At 45.4% G+C, this 21,076-nt stretch overlaps 1 protein-coding gene across 2 annotated transcripts in view; it reads left to right on the forward strand.

Moving 5' to 3' along the window:
• Positions 1-21,076, forward strand: part of LNX1 (ligand of numb-protein X 1) — a 190,323-nt gene that overhangs the window by 74,209 nt on the left and 95,038 nt on the right. Inside the window, exon 4 of one of the 2 annotated variants that reach the window (XM_027833221.3) lies at positions 12,614-12,739. The exons of the other annotated variant lie outside the window; for it this stretch is intronic. The gene's annotated coding sequence lies outside the window, so the exon portion shown is untranslated. The remainder of the gene's footprint in view (positions 1-12,613; positions 12,740-21,076) is intronic. 2 annotated transcript variants of the gene reach the window in all.

The following is a 21,076-nucleotide window of genomic DNA, read 5'->3' on the forward strand; positions in this document are numbered from 1 at the left end:
GAACAAATTGAATAGACATGGCAAAGAATGTGAGGAGAAGAATTTTTTCAGTTGCTTAAATACCACTGCTAGGAGCCAGGGTAAGAAGGAAGAGGAATTGGAAATTCTTATTTCTGAGAAGAAACTGGATATAATTGGCATTATGGAAACCTGGTGGGACCCTTCCCATGATTGGAATGTTAAAATAATTGATTATATTCATTGGGCCAAAGAGAGAGTGCTAGTGACTCTATAGTCCTGCAGTAAGAGCACTCACCTGGGAGACCCGGGTTCCTGCTCTTGATCCAATGAATATTTCAGTATTTCATACAAAGTTCAACAGCTTCAACAAGAGAGACTCATCCACCCCCAGAATGCCCCATAGCTCAGGGCACTCACCTGGGAGGTGGGAGACTCAAGTTCAGGTCCCTCCTAATTCAGAGCGGGGGCGAGGGGGGGTGTGGGATTTGAACCTGGGTATTTCACATCCTGGGTGAGTTCTCTGACTACTGGGCTATACAGTGACAGCAGCACTGTTTTGTGTGAGACCCAATCCAGTAGGTGTGCACTTAAGTGATCTCTGAGAGCGCCTATCAGCTTGGGCACCACAGGCAAGAAAGGTAGAGGAACGCCTAGTTTGTGAATCCTACCAGGGTTTACCCATGAGTTAGGTGCTGAGCTGCTCAGTGCTGTCAGGACTTAGATGGCTTTGCACATGCCTGCTGGCCAAATTTAGACACCTAAGGGAGTTAACCAGTAGGTGCCTAGGGAATTTAGGGAGCTTCTGAGGGGTGGTTTTTTGAATGCCAGTGGCATCTAAATGTTGGATTTAGGTACCTAAAGTGGCAGTTTGGTGCCAAAGTCCCCCTTGTAAATACCTAGGCCAAGGAATGCAGGCCATACTCATAGAATGGGGGACTGTATCCTGGAAAGCAATGATGCTGAAAGGGATTTAGGGGTCTTAGTGATCAAGCAACTGAATATGAGTGGCAAAAAGGGCTAACTCATTCCGTGACTGTATAAACAGGGAATAGTAAGCAGGAGTAGGGAAGTGAGTTTACCACTGTATATGGCATTGGTGAGCCCAGTGCAAGAAATACTGCATCTCATTCTGGTGTCCACGCTTTAAAAAGGGTGTTGAAAAATTGGAGAAGGTGCAGAAAAGAGCCACACAAATGATTTGAGAGTGGAGAAAATGCTTTACAGTGAGAGACTTAGTTCAGTCCATTTAGTTTAAAAGAAGATTGAGAGGTGATTCTATTATGGTGTGTAAGTACCTTTACGTGGAGAAAATACCGGGTACTATGGGGCTCTTTCGTCTAGCACAATAAGGCATGACAAGAACCAAGGGTTAGAAGCAGAAACCTGACAAATTCAAATGAGGCACCATTTTTTAACCGTGAGGGTGATTAACCGTTGGAACAAACTACCAAGAGAAGTGGTGAATTCTCTGCCTTTGGGTGCAATTTTGGAAGATATGTTTTAGTCAAACACCAGTTATTGGGCTCAGTAGAGGCATAACCGAGTAAAATTTAATGGCCTGTGATACATAGGTCAGACTAGATGATTGGATGTTTCTTTCTGGCCTTAAACTATGAATCTATGAAATTGGTTTTAAAAATAAAACTGAATGTAAAAGTTAATCTGAGGATAGCTTGTGTGTCTGGTGCATGTCTGTATGTACTAATTTGAACAAATGGTTGTGACAGATCCTAGCTAGCATCCTTTACTGGCCTCCCACTAGGACTGCTGGGAGGGGAATCCAGGCCTCTGTGCTCTAGATTCCCAGGGTGTTTCAAGCCCCTGGAGCCTGAACCAAGTCCAGCTATTGCCCCAGTCTCAGGGTTTCTAGGCATGTTGTCATGGTGCGGATCTTCTGTCTGGCACACTCCCTCACCCTCAGATGGTGGGACCTGCTATCCTAGTCCCTCTGGGCACAATGCTGATCCTTCAGACTCCCCAATATTCAAACACACCGCTCCTCCAGATCTCCACCCCTAAGCAATGCAGTTAAACCAGCCTAACCCTTCGTATAGTCACCACTATGTCGACGGAGCTACCCCCTCTCGGGGAGGTGAAGTACCTATGCCAATGGAAGAACTCCTCCCATCAGTAGAGGTAGCAACTTCTATGAAGCACTACAGCGGCGCGGCTGTTGCATTTAAAATGTAGACTGGCCCTAACTCTTTGTTGTGAAGCAGTCAGCACACTCACACATTGCCCACTCTAACATCTTTATGCTCTTTTATCCTTAATCCTGTAAAGCACAGGAGAGTAATAGATCATACAGAACAATACAACAGCATAAATGCAGTGTCCCTCAATAGCTCACCCTTCCATTGGGCGTCCTTGGGGGATCATCTGTGTGCCATCAGGCAGGCAGGCAGACTGGTGGAGTCCTCTACCTCCTTTCCTCTCTGTCCCTGCAACAGCCTCCCTCATCTTAATCTGGTGCAAAATGGGGATCACCTCCTTTTCTCCTCCTCCTGGTAATTTTCCATTACTTCCAGCCTACCCCCCTTCAGACAAGAGGAGGGAGTGTCTTCTCCCAGCTACAGCAAACCCATTGTCCCAAGCTATTTACTTTGAATCTGATCAGACCTTGAGTGCTGATGACTCACCATTCTCTGGCCTGGCAAAAATACGACACAGCCTGCAAACTCAGACTGGATCCACATACATATAGGCTTTCCATGACACAGTAACTTCATGATACAATTCATAAAATCATCTACAATTCAGAGGTGATACAGACAAGACCCCCAAATTGTCTCACTTTTGTAGTAGACAAGTGTTATTTATAAATTATAAAGACAGAAGGGACCACTGCGATCATCCAGTCTGACCTGTAAATGAAGCAAAGAGGCCTGCCAGTGCCTGGGACCCTTTAGATTTTCAGTCAAACGCTCTCCCAACTGAGCTACTGTGGCATCGGCTAAACTATGGGATCTTTACCCAGGTTAAATAATTCTGCCTTTTTACATATAATCAATAGGAAGAAGATGGCTTCTTGGTTAAAGCTTAGGAGTGACTATCACGAGCTCTGTCTAGATCTTACTTCTGCCACAGACTACCTATATAATTGTGAGCAAGTCATTTAACCTCTTGCCTCAATTTCCCCATCTGTGAACAGTATTTGTTTCCTTACCTCGCTGGGAGACTGTAAAGCAAAATTTATTAATGTTGAAGTGCTTTGAGATCTTTGGAGGTGTTATCTAAGTGCGAAGTATTATTGTGGGGGGAAATAGTTAATTTGAAAATTGCTGCAGTGCATGGGAGATTTCTAGCGCATCAAAGCACTTTTCATCTCCATGGATGGATTCCCTTCATTTTGGTGACAAATCCACTCTGAACTTTGAGGAGATAGATATAATTGTCATAGGATTGGTTATGTAACAAGCTTGCTTTTCAATTTAACTAATGAATGTGCTGAAAGCCAAGATTAATCCTTTAATTTAACTTTTCTCCTGAGAGAGAATATATAGAACATGTTATCTGTAATATTATCATCTGATAGGAGACGAAGAGAATTTGTAGTTTTATTAGGTGCCCACTGAACATAGGGTGACCATATGTCCTGTTTTGGCTACGACAGTCCCCTTTTTAAGCCCTGCCCCAGACATCTCAACTTTTTTGGCAAAACTGAACATTTGTCCCGTTTGTTCCTGCTAACTGATCATCAGTTGGCAGAGCCATCCCATCCATAGAGGGACCGGGGCAACTGCCCTGGGCCCTGTGCTTTGGGGTGTCCACACTTTGGGACACAGGGTCCAGGGCAGCCTGGGGGAGTTAGCAGGGAGCCTGGTGCCAGCAGCAGCGAGCGATCCGGCCCCAGGCCGCTCTGCCCCCACCCCCAGCTCCCTGTGTTTCTCGGGGGAGGGGGCAGAAGTTGGAAAGAATTGGGGCTGTGGCTTGGGGGAAGGGGTGGAATGGGGGTGGGGAGGGGGCGGATCAGGGACGGGAAGAGGTGGAGTGGGGCAGGGTGGGAAGAGGCGAGATGGAGGCTGGGGCTTGGGGGAAGGGATGGTGTGGGAGCGGGGGGGGGGTTGTCCCGGGCCCTGCACCCCCCTAGGGACAGCCTTGTCAGTTGGCAAAAGCAGACAGAGCAAATGCACAGTTTTTGCCAAAAAGTGGAGTGCACCCCCTTAGTGGGGTGCAGAGGAACGTTGGCGGGGGGCCTGGCAACATGAGGCACTGGGTGGTGGGGCTCGAGCTGTTAGCCCCGGTGGTGCGGGGCTCAGGCTAGTGGTGACACCAGGCGGCTCAGGCCAGCCCCACACATTGTCCCATTAACTGTACATCTGGATAACCTGCATTACCAACAGTCCCAGGTTTACAATAGCGTCAGTGGTGCCATGGAGCCAGGCCCATGCTCAGAAGGGGCCCCAGCCTGTTCCAGTTGCACTGTGTCCTGAGACCCCGCCAGCCTGCTGGCTCCCCCTCACCCATCACTTGCTCCTCTTGGCCTGCCCACCAGCTGGCCAAGGGCTCTTCTCCAGCCCCTGGCCTCACCTGTCAGCTCCTCTCTGCCCCCTGGCCAGACCCCAGTGCACCTCCCGCTCCGGGCAGTCTCTGATTCCCATCACCTATGGGGCCCCGCCTGTCTCCCCGGAGCTGAGCCGCCTGGGACTGGTGCAGAAGCCTGGCCAGTCTTGGTCAGTTTGTGGGGGAGGAGGGACAGTGGGTGGGGGCTTTGCTGGGCCCCTCCAGGCAAGTGGGTCTTGAGGGAGCCTGGCCTGGCTGATTGCGCCACTCCTGAGGGTCCGGAGCAATTCCCTGCCCCGGGACCAGCCCTGGCTGCACTGCCAGCTCCACCTGGCAGACACACTCGGCTCCAAGCAGAGCTGGTGAGTGCGGCCGAGAGGCAGGGCGTGGAGGAGTGGGTCTCTTGGGTGGGGAGGTGTCTGGGGTGGTGTGCTGGGCTGCGAGGGGGCGGGGAACATGTGTGTGTTGGGACACTAGGGAGTGGGGGTTCTGTGGGGGGTGCTGGGCACTTGTGGTGGGGCTGTGGGTAAGGGAGGCACTGGGCAGGGGTGGTGTCGTACAGGATGCTGTGCATTTGTGAAGGAGGCCTGGGGGGCACTGGGCATAGCGGGTTCAGGGAAGCTCTTGCCATAGGGAGTTGGGGGGAGGGTGTTCGTGTTGGGCAGGGGGGATGTGTGGCACAGCATGGGCCTGCCCCCAAGGGGAAGGGGTATGCTGGCAGCACAGGGCTGGGCGGGCCAGTTTGCATCTGGCAACTGCCAGTTTGTAAATAGTGCCCTTGCACCGGGCTGGGCGGAGCAGGGCCGCCCCTGCCATGCCATGCCCCATTGATTCTGGCTGACCCCTTGCTCTGGGGACGGACCTCCCCATGCCATGCTCCATTGCCTCCATGGGGGCCCACAAATATGTTTGGAGCCGGGCAGTGATGAGCTGCCAAAATCTTAACAACTGGTTCCCTCCTCACCCCACGAGGGGGTCGTGGCCCACCCCTGCCCCCCGGAACTCCTGCCCCATCCAACCCCCCACGTTCCTTGACGCCCCCCCAGGACCCCTGCCCCATCTACCCCTGTCCCCTGACTTCCCCCAGAACTGGGCAGGAGGGTCTCATGGGCCACCGTAGTGGGTGCCCACCCCGCCCCTAAGAGCCAGAGGGACCTGCCGGGGGGCGAGCTGGGGAGGCCCGGCAGTGCTTACCTGGGGCAGCTCCCAGGAAGCATCCAGCAGGTCCCTCTGGCTCCTAGGCGCAGGGGAGCGTAGCTAGGGGGGAGCAGGGGGAGCGGTTGCTGCCCCCACTGATCACATCAAAAGTGGCACCTTAGGCACCAACTCCGTGGGTGTTCCGGGGCTGGAGCACCCACAGGGAAAATTTGGTGGGTGCAGAGCCTCCACCGGCAGCTCCGCGCCCGGCCCCAGCTCACCTCCACTCCGCCTCCGCCCCTGAACGCGCTGCCCTGCTCTGCTTCTCTGCCCCCCACCCCACCCCCCAGCTTCCCGCAAATCAGCTGTTCGTGCGGGAAGCCGGGGAGGGCTGAGAAGCAGGCGGTGGCTTCGCGCTCAGGCCCAGGGAGGCGGAGGTGAGCTGGGGCGGGGAGGGATTCCCCTGTGCTGCCCCACCCCGGTAACCTGCTGCAGTGCGGGCGGCCCTCCAGGTGACGCCCCGGCCCCAGCTCACCTCCGCTCTGCCTCCCCCTCCCTGGGCCTGAGTGCGAAGCCGCCATTTGCTTCTCACCCTCCCAGGCTTCCCGCACAAACAGCTGATTCGCGGGAAGCCCGGGGGCGGAGAAGCAGAGCGGGGCGGCGTGTTCAGGGGAGGAGGCAGAGGCGGAGCGGAGGTGAGCTGGGGCCGGGTGCGTGGCATGGCGGGGAGCTGCCAGTGGGTGCTCTGCACCCTCCAAATTTTTCCCGTGGGTGCTCCAGCCCCAGAGCACCCATGGAGTCAGCGCCTAAGGCGCCACTTTTGGCCAGTTGTTAAATTTAGAAGCCCTTTTAGAACTATGGGACAACTATAGTCCCTATGGGACAACCGGTTCTAAAAGGGCTTCTAAATTTAACAGCCGGTTCCAGCGAACCGGCTCCAGCTCGCCACTGGAGCCCGGCGCACAAAAGGTTAATCTGGCCCTGATTAGCATAGACATTTCAGAAGATGGAAAACCCACTTTATTCACTGTAGAGTGTATTGGTGTGAATTTCAATCCATCTCCCGTTAGATTTACAGGCTTTCGGCATCTAAGCTCTTCCTAAACTTAAAAGTAAGTTTGCTCCTATAATTATTTTCGTTTTTGACACAACATGTGCTATTAATTTGTCTGACAGAAACATGTTTAATGCTGTGATTGCTCAACCCATGAAAAGTGTATCTCTCACCCTGATGCTTATTTGGTTAATTCATAACAAGTGGTGATTTTTAGTTTGGTGTCTTTTAATTTCTCTTTTTTATTATGGCCAACCTCTATTTCTCACTTGATTAGATTTCAAATGGTAATTTAGAAAGTAAGACAAATTAAAAGAGAGATTTTTTTTTTTACTGGGTTGGGCAGGAAATGGGGTGCGGGAGAGAGTGAGGGTTCTTGCTGGGGGTGCAGGCTCTGGGGTGGGCCCAGAAATGAGATGTTCAGGGTACAGAAGGGGGGTCAGGCTGGGGCAGGGAGTTGGGGTGCAAGAGGGGGTGAGGACTCTGGAGTGGAGCTGGGGAATGAAGGGTTTGGGGTGCATGAGGGGGCTCCAGGCTGGGGGGTGGGGCCGAGGGATTCGGAGTGTGGGAGTGGGATGCAGATTGAGGCAGGGAAGAAGGTAAGGTGTCTGGGCTGCAGGTGCTGGCTCTGGGGTGGGGCCAGGGATGAGGGATATGGGGGGGCTCCGGGCTGGGGCAGGGGGTTGGGGCTCAGGGTTGGGGCATGGACTTACCTCATGGGCAGCTCCCAGTCAGTGCAGTGCAGAAGGGAGGCTAAGGCAGGCTGCCTGCCTGTCCTGGCACCCAGTGGTACTGGAACATTTTTAGTAGTGGGGGGTGCTGAAAGCCAGCCCCCTTACCCCAGTGTCCCCACCCCCTGAGGTTGGGAGCAGTGCTGTGTCTCTGGGAGTGGGGGACCTGGACAGGGTAAGGGGGCTGAGGCCACAGCTGGGGGAGGGCATGGGGCCAGCAGCGGAGCCCCGGGCAGGGGCCAGCAGCCAGGAGCCCACGTGCGGGGCCAAGAGAAGAGCCCCGGCCATGGGGCCAGGCGTGGACATGGGGCCAGCAGCTAGGGCCCCAGGAGCAGAGCCCCACATGTGGGGCCAGCAGGCCCCAGAAGCAGAGGCCTGGGAGCAGGGGTGGAGCTGGCATGGGGCCCCAGGGCCAGCAGCCAGGACCCGAGCCTGCCTCGGGTGAGGTGAGGTGTTGGGGGGGTGGAGGGCTGGGAACAGGGCATAGATGCAGCAAGCACCCCCCGCATCCCTACTTCCTGTACCTATGCTAGCATCACGCTGCACATGCCCTGGAAGTAGTGAACAACCAGCAGGTCCGGCTCCTAGGCGGGGGGGCCAGGAGGCGCCATGCACCGCTTTCACCCGAAGGCACCGCCCCCAGCTCCCATGGGCCAGGAACCGGCCCATGGGAGTGTGGAGCCAGTGCTTGGTGTGGGGGCGGTGCACAGAGCCTCGTGGCCCCCGCACCTAGGAGCTGGACGTGCTGGCTGCTTCAGGGGAGCAGCGGGGTGTCAGCCAGTACAGGTAGGGACTAGCCTGCCCTAGCGCCGCAGCACCACTGACCAGACTTTTTAACGGTCCAGTCAGTGGTGCTGACCGGAGCCAGCAGGGTCCCTTTTCCACTGGGTGTTCTGGTCAAAAATTAGACATCTGGTCACCCTGACATCTACACATCTATTTTACAGCCACAGCCCCATGAGCCTGAGTCAGCTGTCCCCGGCCAGCTCTGGGTGTTCAATTGCTGTGTAGACATACCATATAGTGCCAATTGTGAGGGCCCTTCATAGAACTTCACAGTAGAAGGTGTTTTCAGTCTGGCATCACATGACTAGTGGTTAAAAGAGAGTCCATAGGCCTGTCTCCTAGCAGACTGGTACTCAGTGCTCAGTGGTTATGAGAAAGTCCATAGTAAACTCCCTTTCCAATGTGGTAAAATCAACCAGAAGACTATATTTCCAGGTTTTGTCATCTGATTTAAAATGTTCGTTCCTCAAAAGGAGAACAGAAACAAAGACAATGGCCTTAAACCTAAAGCCATTACTAAATTGGATGGTTAGGGGCCATATCCCCTAACTCCGCCCTTCCAAACTCAATGGGCCAAATTCAGACCTGGCATGAGTGGAAGCAACTCCATTGAAATCAAGGGATTTTTACTCACTTATGCCCAGATCTGAATTTGGCCCACTGGTTTCCTTAGGGCTGTATATGGGTAACCAGAGCCAGGCTCCTCTCTCAGCAGTGTGTTAACCTATTGAGAGGAATGGGGAGGTTCACCCCCTCTGAGTTATTGTTCCAGCCGGTCTTCAGACCCAGACAGATGTCTCTGCCTGGGTTACACTTAGGTCACATTTTCAATGCTTTTTTGTTTTTAATGAACATTTAGATTCTGATGTAATCACATGACTCCAGGAACTGGGGCCTTAACTGCAGGCCTTTAGTATCCCTGCCTTGATGCAGCCTTGGGAGTGTAAATGAAGGCAAATCTTGGCACTCAGGAAAATTCATCCTGAGGGTTGGACTTGCAGATGGCATCCAACATTGCAGAAGAGCAGAGAAGGGGACTGCAGCAGTGATTATTCAAGGGACTCTGCATCTTCTGCATATTGCACAGCTTGGCTCCATGCCATCTCCATGTAGCCCAGCATGCAGGGTATTATTGGGATTGGTGTAGCTGCTGGCTCCAAAGTTACAGATATCTACTGGCCACAAATCCTCTGTTGGAAGGACTGAATCAGGCTGTAATAGTGACCATCAGCAAGCTGCACAGATGACCACAGACTAGTCTCACTTCTGACCATAGCCACCATAGAGTTCCCTGCAGAAAGTTCTGGTATGTGTGAGGAAGGGCAACTTTACCCTTTGGGAGAAACTTCAGTTAAGGCTGCATGGACAGTATATTTATAAAAAAGGACTAATGCTCTTATCAGAGCTCCACACAGATGGCACCTATAATAATATTATCTAACATTTTGATTATTACAATTTTCAGTAATTTGACTCTTCTAATCTACTCATTTGTGTTATACTGAGCCCACACCATGTGCCAGTGAATACACTAGAAGCTGAAGTAACTTAACTGAAGAAAATGAATAACTGAATAAGTCCAGTATGACAAAATGTGCACTGTGCCGTCCTGATGTAAATATTTTCAGCAGTTTGGAAGGATAAAATGCCTTCAATTAGAAAGGCCTCTCATTAAAATCAGATGGGATATACCAGCATTTGTTGTGGTCAGTCAATTGAGGCAAACTGTACAACGTGTTAAACTTAAAGACAGCAAAACTGTAATGAACCATTTTTTTGGTTTTGCATACCACAAGCAAACTTCTAAATCATGAGGTGCAATTTCATTAACTGGTCCATCTCCAGCTTTAGACCTTCCAGTCTTTGTTCTCATTCCAGTGGGGTAGAATGAATCCCAAATGGAAAATATTCCCCCTTTTTATTTTATGGTTTTGCTGAAGAAAATCGAAAACCGCCTTGAACCATTGAAAAGAACCAGTTGAATGGGTCTGTTAATTGTGCAGCACTAGGCATTAGTTCAGAGAAGCGTCTAGTCTGCTCAACCTGGGTAGATAAGAGGCAGATTTAACATAGGACCTCACATAAAAAGACACTTCACCAGTCCTATAGCCCTGATTCTACAAAGCACTCAAGCATATGCTTAATCCTCATGGAAATCAAAGCATGTGTTTACGTCCCATTGCTGAATAGGGATGGGTTTAAGCACTTGCTCACAGTTAAGCATGTGTAGCTTAAATACTATTTTAAAACTTCATTGTATATAATGACGACATTTCATTAGTAAATATTTAGCTTAGGTTTTATATTGATTCACTGCAATTCAGTTTTTAGTATATTTTGAAGGATAAACAAAACAACTTATAGTATGAATCAAAAGATAAAAGCAAAGATCCATTAGCCACATACATCTGCATTAGTGACTGCTGAATTTTTTCTTTTGTTTTTAACATGAAATAGGATTGCTGCAGGATCAGTGTTTTCTAATGAGTACATCTTTAGAACTGGCCTTCTTCCCTTTCAAAACAATGTTTGAACTGAATAACGCTTCCTTTCTTAGTGGAAAAATTATTATGGTAATTGAAGGCACTGTATTTTTAGTGATTCATGTAATCACTAGACTAGTTTTCCTCCAGTGAAAATATTCTTTCAGACAAAAAAGAGATGCTCAGTCACTTTATTGCAATACTGTATACCTGTGTAGCTTTTTATGGCTTAGATGTTTATGGCCTGGTACTTTCTTTTTTTATTTTTATCTATAAATGGTAAGATTTTTGTAATGTTTAGCTTGCTTGTTCTAAAATAGTCAAACTTGAAATCAAGATTACGGAGTATGCCCTTAATTTTTAAAAGACTAGTCATTCTAATACTGATTCTTCAGCAGCTGACTCCTAAGAAACTGACTTTTTTTTTTTAAATAAATGTGGGTTTTGGATTATTTTCTTTTTGCATGGTTCTAAACTGAGCTATTTAAACCACTCTCCTTGCAGCCTATAATTGGTCAGTAGCATCTGACTGAATATGCTATGTTCTGAGTAGATACATTTTTTTTTTAGTTTGAAGAATGAATTTAAAAGTAAAGAGAGCGTTTTTTTTTTAACTTTAATATAGAAAAATAACTTACAACTATCATATTTTAGGGAAGGTGCAGTGATGGACTTACAGAAAGGAATATATAAATTTTAGTTGTGTTTTTGCTTTACAAAAACAATGTTCTAAATAATATTTAGCAGTTCCACAGTACTTTTCATGTGTAGCTACTGAAAAAATACTAGAAGGATTAAAGAACAGTGAAACAGGTAAATATACCCATTTTGTAGATAGATAAATGGAGACAATTAGGATAAAGGACACCTGCAAGATGGAGGGAGGGGGCAGAGGAGGGAGTGGAATAAGCTATGGTCTTTTTTGCTGCTGTATGTTATATAAAAAAGGCTTGAAAGGTCTCTCTTTTTTTAAAAAGACTTCTTTTTCCCTGCTTCTTTTTCATATTAAAAATATTCTAGGCCTGAAACTCTGTGATGATTGGAAAATTAGTGAAATGGTAACTTCTCAAGAGCCAAGAAAGTGAAAGTTGAACAACTGAGCAGGAAAGTGATTTCTAGTTAAACTGTTTTTATAAGTCTGGTTTTAGTTGTTTTTGCTAACATCTATATAATTCCAATAACATTATGGATAAAGGAATATTTTGTTTAATTTCAGCACCTTTGTCTTTTCAATGAAGCTGTTAGATCTTACAATAAACATTCTCTGATTCCTCCCAGAGGTCCTTTAGCAAAAGCAAGGAAAACCAAACCTGATATTTTGACTGCTAAAAATAAAGTCAGTCAAAAAAATTGCGCAGGCCTCATTTATGCACCATAAAAAAGCAAAAAAAGGGATAAGTGATTTGCCTGTGGTCCCAGTGAGACAATGGCAGAACCAGGAATAGAACCTAGGATCCTTAAAGCCAGAGTCTGTGATTAGAGACCTAGGTTTGTGTTCAAAGTCCATCTTAAGAAACAAATGAAGCTTAAATTTCAAAAGTTCTAAAGCAGATTAGGGTTACTCAATCTTTTCTGACTGCCTCTTCCTCCTTCAGGGGAAAACAAACACAAATCTTTGTCTTGAATCAGTCCTTAGGTTTTCATTCAGCTCTTTAAACCTGTACTAAATGTTGATAAGGTGCAAGAGAAAAGACATACTACGGAAAAGCATAAAAGCAAATGGAATTTATGTGTATATTAAAAAGAAAACTAAAAACTACAAATGATTTTTGTTACTTGAGAAGTCTGAACATGCAGGTGTGTGCAGCCTACCTTCCTCGGTGGTAAGTAACCAGTAGGGTGTGGTTTGTTGAAGCTTAAATCATTTAGGCATATGCAGTGAAGCTTGTCTTTTCTACCTTTTGTGATGTCATGCATTTCCTTGTGTGGTACAACCAATAAGAGTTTTCTTCCTACAGAGATCAGACTGGAAGGTCAAACGCTGTTCGGCAGACATCTGCCAAAGTTCATTAATTTACACCTGCAGGAATCTAGCAGCGGCATACAACCCTGTATATGAATCAAAGACAAAGTAAGACAGAAAGGTGAGTTTAAACCATTTTGTTCTGACTTTTATTCTTCAGTTGGCCACACATTTGTCTAAAAAAACAAATGTGAAAGGAACTGATCATGTGAACAAAACACTGTACTTTTTTAGAGGAAAAGACCATGTGAGAGTTGATTAGTATCTCAGCTTTTATAATTATGAAGTGACACTCTAACATGGCCACGGCAGTGAATTTTTACTACTTCATACATGTAGGGTTCAGTCTCTCCATAACCTAATATGCTGATCATTTTCATACTCTAGAAGAGAAGGCTTGTAACTTTATTGCAGTGTAACAGTATTTCTTCCTAACTGCTTTTAAAATACTAGTTTAGATGATAAGGATAATGGCAACTTTCATCCACTAAATCTCTGTCTGCTAGTTTTGTTTTATTTTATATTTGTATTTTTCTAAGTAAACTTTCATCTGTGGTAAAGTATATTAAAATCAAAATGATACCCCTTCAGATCAGAATGTTGAACTACATTTGAAAAGAGAAACTATTTAATTCAATTTGTGTTAATTTGCTTTTGGCACATATTGTCTTTCTCTAGCTTAATCTTGCAGTCAAATTTTAATTTAAAGCAACTAAAGTTTTTCATAATATACTGCAGACTATGACCTTGATCCTTTAGACAGTTACACTTATGAATAATTTATGCATATGTTAATAGTCCTATTAACTTCTGTGGGTTTGTCTGACCTATGTAAAATTAAGCTTGTGCAAAAGTTCACAGGACTGGACCTGTACTGGCACATAGATGCTAAAGCCCCAATTTCAGCAAAGTGTTTAAGCGTGTACTTAAGTCCATCCCATCCCTGCAAAGCACTTTTGCACATGTAGTCAAAGGGACTTTATCAGGTGCCTGAAGTTAAGCAGGTACTTAAGTGTTTTGCTGGGCTGGGAGGATGGACTGCTGAATTGAGGTCTTGTATATATAGATAGCTCAGAAATATCATAAATAGACTATACAGAACACAGCTGCGGTAATTCATGCTTTCCTTTTATTGGCAAACAGATTGGTAACAAATTGTTCAGCCAGCAATAAAAAGAGCAAGACTGGCCTTAAAAGTTCTCACTGGGGAGCTACATCAGGCGCTTGATTTTTATTTATTTATTTATTTATTTACACAGAACTGTGCTGTGGAGTCCTATGTAAAAATTGAGGGCCTGTTTTTTCCCTAGGATGTATTTGTATTTACACAGACAGATTCCTGCAACATAATACCAATAGCAAGGCAGTTGTTCCAATGAAATAAAAACAGCACTTTATATTATCTGCTATTGTTAGAACAACAAAAGCACTAATCTATAAATGGAATGCTAGGATTCACCATTGTGTTATATAAGGCATTTTTGAAAAGATGCTTTCTTTGAGGAGTTCTACACTAAATACTCTAATCCACTTCTTTCCTGAAATGAAATTAGAAAATTCTTCTTAAGGAAGTAATCTGTTAGCAATTTACTATCCTATACTCTTCCACCCAAAAACTGAGTGTATATTTTCCAAAAATATAAATTGAAACAAGCTGTCTGTTGGCCTTCTCTTGCCACCTGAAAATATTTCTGCCGCTGCTGTCAATTCCTTTTACTCGCTTGGGACCCATCTTGTTCTCAATTCCACTAACATTAGTGCTATTTAGAGGATTGTTCTTTGCTTGTGTGTCTGGGCATTAACTGCTGCAGTGCTTTATTGAAGCAGTGAGTTGGAAGAAGGAAGGCTCCTGACTCAGTATCATGCTTGTTTATCAGAGGAGAAAATTAAAATATCCTATCTGAGAATTCTGAAGAGTGTCCAGTATCTTCCTCAGGATAACATTTTTGTGCAAAATGCCAATAAAGTATGCACACAGGATGAGATGATAGATAAGCTTCATTTCATTGTAGAACATTCAATTACTGTGTTGCATGTAAAAATATCCAATAAATCAAGCAACGCTTTTTCAAGCAGGAAAGCAAACAATCAGGGGAGTCTCAAAGTGAGAGAGCTATCCAAATGGTCTGTTAAAGGGATACTGACAGCTCCAAAATGTGACCTATTTTAATATGGCCCCAGTCCTGTAGACTGATCTGCCTGGGCGGACACCTGTGCCCATGCACAGGCTCATTGACATCAGTAGAACGGACTTGTTTGTCGTGTAAATAAGTCCGTTTTTTATAGTGAAAATGGCTACACACTAAGACATGCAGAAATTCAATATTTTCCCATGATTGAAATGCAGAAATAATTGCTTCACTGAAATTTCACCCAAAGAAATCAGGGCATGTGAAGCTGTACATCTTTTTCTATTAAACTTCCGAAAACATGCATTTTGATTTTTTTTCACTTGAGTTTGGCTTAAAAAAATCACCTGAAATCAGAATAAAATATGTGACTTGAGGATATTGAATGTGCAAATGAAAACTTTCACGTTAAATAAATCTCAGAGCAGCAACTGCACTTACATGGCTCTGATGTAGCCATGGTGGCACATAGAATGGACTTTCATCCTGCACGCTTCCTTCAGCAAGAATCATTGTGGGAGGACTTAGGTTTCTTAAATCCTTCAAAATTGCGTCTTCCAACCTTGTTTGTGATTGACCTTATGCTCTGCTTCCTTCGACCTCGGCTCTATAGCCCTTCTGTAAAAGCATACCTTCTTTTTCGTGTTGGACATGACCTCACCGTTGCCGGGGTCCTGTTCTCAACCTGATGCAAGACTGCAACTTGCCAGGAGAATACTGCCAACAACAAATGGTTGTGCCCGGGTTTGTCTGAACCAGACTCTGCATCGCCTAAACCCGTATGTCTGAATACACACTGGATGCTGCTTGGCAGGAAACTTCATGAAACGAACCCACTGCAGCTTTCCGATACCTATGGCTGCCTCCTACAGATTTGTCTCTGGCAGGGAATGGTTTGGCCCAAAACGCAGTGAAAATTGGGATCTCATCTCTTCCCTAACCCATTTGCCTCAGTGACATGAACATCAAAGCCTACAAGTACTATTTAAATAATACTATTATAAAATAGAGGTAATTGTTGCTTTTTCTTTGGAGTTTCTTTAAGGCTGATTTTTGAGTGCAGACATTCATAACACCAAAAATGCACTACACAGCTTCAGGACTACAGCAGTATTTTGCAAATAGAATTTAATGCTACGAAATTTGTACCACATCCCTGTTTCTTGTAAGTTCCATTGCAATGAGGTCATCTAATTGCTCTACAGCTACTTAGGAGGCTATCAAGATATAGACTCTGAGAGGCCTTATTGGCAGGATGGGTCTGAGGTTACTGCAAATGGCTAAGCTTCATAGGAGGAAAAATAAATATAAAAAATCCAAATAAAAAACTTTGATCCATGCAGCCACTTTCACCTGATCTTGTGGCATGTGCCCATAGAGTTATGAATTCACACTAATTGGTCTTCTCCCACCAGATTAAGTTGCACCAAATTGGTCTCCACACCCACAAAACCAGTTCTCAGAAGAAGACATTAATTCAACCACAGTATTCACGATCTTCTTTAGCCATAAGTTACCAGCATGTCCTGGCTGACAAAACAGAACTCTAGTAAGCCTCTTCATTTTGAGAAGAATGTTCTGAAAGCATTAATAGTGGACTAACAAAGCATGTATGTTAATTCATACTGTACTTTAAAGGGTGATTTAATGGAGTTATACTTGCATGAAACAGGTGTAAAGCAGTGGTGAATCAAGTCCAGTGAGTAGTATCTGACTCAGTGGCACTATTCACAGAATAAAGTGCTCCTCGACATGAGTAAATGTGGCAGAATCTGTCCCTGAGCAAAGTTTATGTGCATAAGTATTTTCAGGACAGAGCCTTTAGTCAGTAGCCTGCTGAATATAGGGGTTTAGAATGGAAACACTTATGCAAAACTTAACCATAGCAATTGCTTCTACTTCCACTATGATGCTTAGTGCTCTTACAGGCAAAATAGGCAACGTGCAGTGTTACTGTGTTTTACAGATGAGATAAACTGAACAAGAAAAGGTGGGTTGCGTGTCCAAGGCCCTGTAGGGATTAGAGGCAGTATTAGAATTCAGACCATGTTCTTTGAGCCATTTGGCCACACTTTTGTCTCACCATTTATTCCCTTATTTTAAACGACATCTTACTTTTGACATAGTAATTAACATTCAGCCTAGCAGTAAGGTTCAGTTTTTAGAAAAATATCCAAAGGTTCAGATGCTCATTCAAACTTTTTAAGCCATGGCTCCACAAACTATCCGAAATCCTACTCCCACCCTTGTATTGTCTTTTTTTTTTTTTTTTTCTTTTGGAGGGCCTGATCCCCCAGCATATTCAGGGGCTGCCCACTGGCCTACTTCACCCTCCTGTTTCACCCCATGCTTCATCCTGAACAATTTAGAATTTGACCCAGTGCTCCCTGGGGTATCTGTCCCAGAGTGCTAATGGACTGCCAGGAGCAGCAGCCACATCAGGACTCAGGGGAATGTTCCTGAGTCTCATTGCATTAAAGCAGAGTTGAGGACAGGCTGTTGCTTCTGTACAGTTTCTCTTTAGGGATTATTTGCTGGTGGGAAGTGAGCCATCCATCTCTTCTCTGAAAATCCAGGTGTGGGGTTGGGAAATAGGCCAGTTCCTCCTTGAAGTAACAAGAGGTTTAAGCAAAAAACCACCTGGCCTTTCTCTGCCACACTCACAGGAAATGGTTCATGTAGAGAGGAGAACTCTATCTAGGCATGTTTACTGCACTCCTCACTGTGGTGTCTGAGCACTTGGACCTGTTGGGAGGGGGAGAGCCTGTCTTGTGGGGAAGGAAGATGGATAGCATTGGGGGAATGACCAGACATCCCTGATCTCTCTCCGGAGCCTGGGACATGGGGTCATCTCTCGGAAAGTTTTGATTTCCTCCAGCTGGAAATAAGAAGTGCAGAACTTCTACCCAAACATTTCAGAATCTCGCAAATTTCAGTTGAGGTTTAAAGAATGGATGAAAGCTGACTAGTGTTCGTACCATATCTAAATAAGTTTGCCCATCACTAACAATAACTACCTTTATGTTAGATGTACCTAAAGGCAATTTTTTTTAGCTTCACCTCCCCATAAATTATTTCCTTTCAGGAATGCTATCAAGCAGAAACAATCACCTATAAAACCAGCTGCCTGCTAATGAATTCAACCAATCAGCCCTCACCCTAACCTCTGAAAACTTGTCTCTACCTTGAGTTGAGTTGCATGAGTAAAATCATTCTCTCCTTATTCAATACTAACCCCTTCTGGTGATAAGCAGCTAACTGCAGTATGCAGGAGAGCCAATCCCTGTATTTGAATTGGGAACAGAATACTATCCTGATCAAAGGTTTTCTGAAAGTCCAAGTACATTATATCCCCTGGACCATCCTTGTCCATGTTTGTTGACCCCCTCAAAGAATTCCTATAGTTTGGTGAGGCATGATTTCCCTTTACAAAAGCCTCTTCCCCAATATATTGTGTTCATCTATGTGTCTGATAATTCTTTTCTTTGCTATTGTTTCAATCAGTTTGCCTGGTACTGAAGTTAGGCTCACTAGCCTGTAATTGCCTATCTACCCTTTTTAAAAAATCATCATTACATTAGCTATCCTCCAGTCATCTGTTACAGAGGCTGATTTAAGCAATAGGTTACATACCGCAGTTAGGAGTTCTGCAGTTTCATTTCTGCGTTCCTTCAGAGCTCTTGGGTGAATACCATCTGGTCCTGGTTACTTATTACTGTTAAATTTATCAATTTGTTCCAAAACCTCCTCTAATGACACCTTAATCTCGGACAGTTCCTCAGATTTGTCACCTAAAAAGAATGGCTCAGGTGTGGGAATCTCCCTCACATCCTCTGCAGTGAAGGCCATGGGATGCAAAAATACTTAGAACAAGCAGAAAGTTTTATAAATCAAAATGGGGTTTAGAACCTGCTGGTAACTCTTTCCAACACCATTCTAGCTAAACTTTTCCTCTCCTCTCCTAGCTGCCTGGCCAGCTGCCTTTTTCACTTCACTCCCCAACTCAGGCTCTTACTTTCCCCCCTATTTAGCCACTGAAGGCAGCCTGGGAGTTTCCTGTGGGCCCATTTCATAGGCACCAACTTTTTTCTTTGCTGGAGAGTGCTCAACCCCCCCTCCGCCCCCAGCCCGACCCCCACTCCACCCTTTTCCCCAAGCCCTCACCTCTTCCCCACCTCTTTCCGCCCCCTCCCCCAACCGTGCCCCATCCCCACTCCTTCCCCTCCCTCCCAGCACCTCCTGCATGCTGAGGAACAGCTGATAAAGGCAGCCAGGAGGCGCTAAAGGAGAGGGAGCAGTTGATCGGTGGGGCCACTGGCGAATGGGAAGTGCTGGAGGGGAGGGAGGAGCTGGCTGCCAGTGAGTGCTAAGCACCCACTAATTTTTTTCCGTGAGTGCTCCAGCCCTGTAGCACCCAAGGAGTCAGCACCTATGGCCCATTTCCCTATTTGGGACAACAGAGCTAGGGAGAACAGTAGAGCTTCTCTTTGCAGCTAGATGAAAAGTGTTGAGGAGTAGCTTGAGGATCTGCTCCCCAGTGTGCAGGCAAGGGCCAGAATGTTTCTTTAAAGAAGGACAGGGAACAGGATTTTGGAATATAGAGACAGGCAGATTTCCTTCCTGATCCCTGGTCAGTTGGAAACCAGGGTAGTGGCTGGGGAGAACGTTCTGCCCTGATGGGTAACTCACTGGGAAATATGGGCATTTACCAGTTTCAGGCTGCCATGGATGGCGGGGGGGGAGGGGGGAGGAAATAAAATTTCCTTTTAGAGTTGATGTCCTGGGTATAAAAATGCTGGAATAAAGCACTCCTAGTGGAGTTAGATTATTGAGTTGAGTGCACGTGAGAAATCCAGAGGTATAAAACAAATGCAGTTTATTCCAAGCTATTCTATAGCTGCTAAAATACAGGATGGGTTCTTGTTACCACACAGTGTATGCAGGGGGTATGTAGCCATCTGTATTCTATCATGCCAAAGTAACCATGAGTCTAAATCAGTGGGAGCTGGGTAACGGCATCAAGTGATACTGTCAAACCAGCAATTCTACCAAGTAAAGAAAATCATCATTTGATCAGACGGCTTTAAATATGGTCATGTTACTAAAGAGGTTACCTGTTTGGTAAAAGTATTTTAGGGCTATCAACCAAACTACAGAGTAATGCAATTTATATTACATAATTATTAATACCATTATACAGTGCAATTTAGTGCATGAATGTTGATGGCATTTATTATGCAATTAGGTGGAGCACATGTTTAGGAAGCAGTTCAGGAGCTAATCATGATTGCTCACATGATCTGGCTTGAACCATATGATGGACTTCCTCTGTATAGATATAACATGCATTTGTGAAGCAGTTAGCCTCTGTCTGTTGATTTTGCCACAACTCGTCCTCGTACTTGTAATATTAGCTTGTGGTTTACTCATGGAACTGTCTGTCAAACATTGATTTGATTGAACTGTATAAGAAATAGGAACTTCGAATTATTTCTTATATCAGCGGTGGAATATTTTCAAATTATTGACCATTTGAACTGTACAAGTAACAAAACTAAATCTCATCAGAAGTACTACATATTGTCAAGGTAAGTCCATTTATATTTATATTCACCATAGTGTGAGTAACAGCACAGTAAAAGATGAACTGTAACTTTTATTTATTGTATTTCTCTTTGTTCTGTACCCCCCTTTCCTCCTTTTCCCCTCCTTCACTCCACATATCTTGTTCAGTTGCTCCTAATATTCTTAAATAATTTATTTTGGGGCTGAAATTTTCCATCCAGGGTCTCAGAGCTTTAATTTTGTATTTGTGAAAATGCCAGTAAAATCAGTTCAGGCATTTTGAGAAAGGTGTGTGCTCGCATGAGAAAGAGAATGTTTCCTTATGTTCTGATCAGAAATTTTGTGTACAAAACTCAACAAACTAATTTATCCAACTCTGTTTATTTTGTACATTTCAATGAGATCCACAAAATAAGCCATGTTTCAAGGAAATTGGTTCAGTGCTATTTGAGTTACTTGCAGGCGCAGTATGGATTTTATCAGGTTTCATAGCTTGATCTAAAGCTTAAAAACTTGCAGGTATTAACTTGCAGTACTGTGCTATTAGGGTTTTTTGCTCAGTCTAAATGGCTTCAATCACTAGGGGCACTCTGGAGATCCATGTTTACTGATATTCATGTTTGATTCCCGATGTGGAACAAAAACCAAAATTTTAAAATTCTCCAAGAAAAGGAATGGCGCTCTGGCTCTAGAGCAGTCTGCCTGGTTGATTGCCCTTGAGCCACGGACCCTGGAAGCCCTGGAATCCCTAACTCAGAGGCAAT

This window comes from Chelonia mydas, chromosome 4 (assembly GCF_015237465.2).
Source record: "Chelonia mydas isolate rCheMyd1 chromosome 4, rCheMyd1.pri.v2, whole genome shotgun sequence".
In the NCBI taxonomy this organism is placed as follows: Eukaryota; Metazoa; Chordata; order Testudines; family Cheloniidae; genus Chelonia; species Chelonia mydas.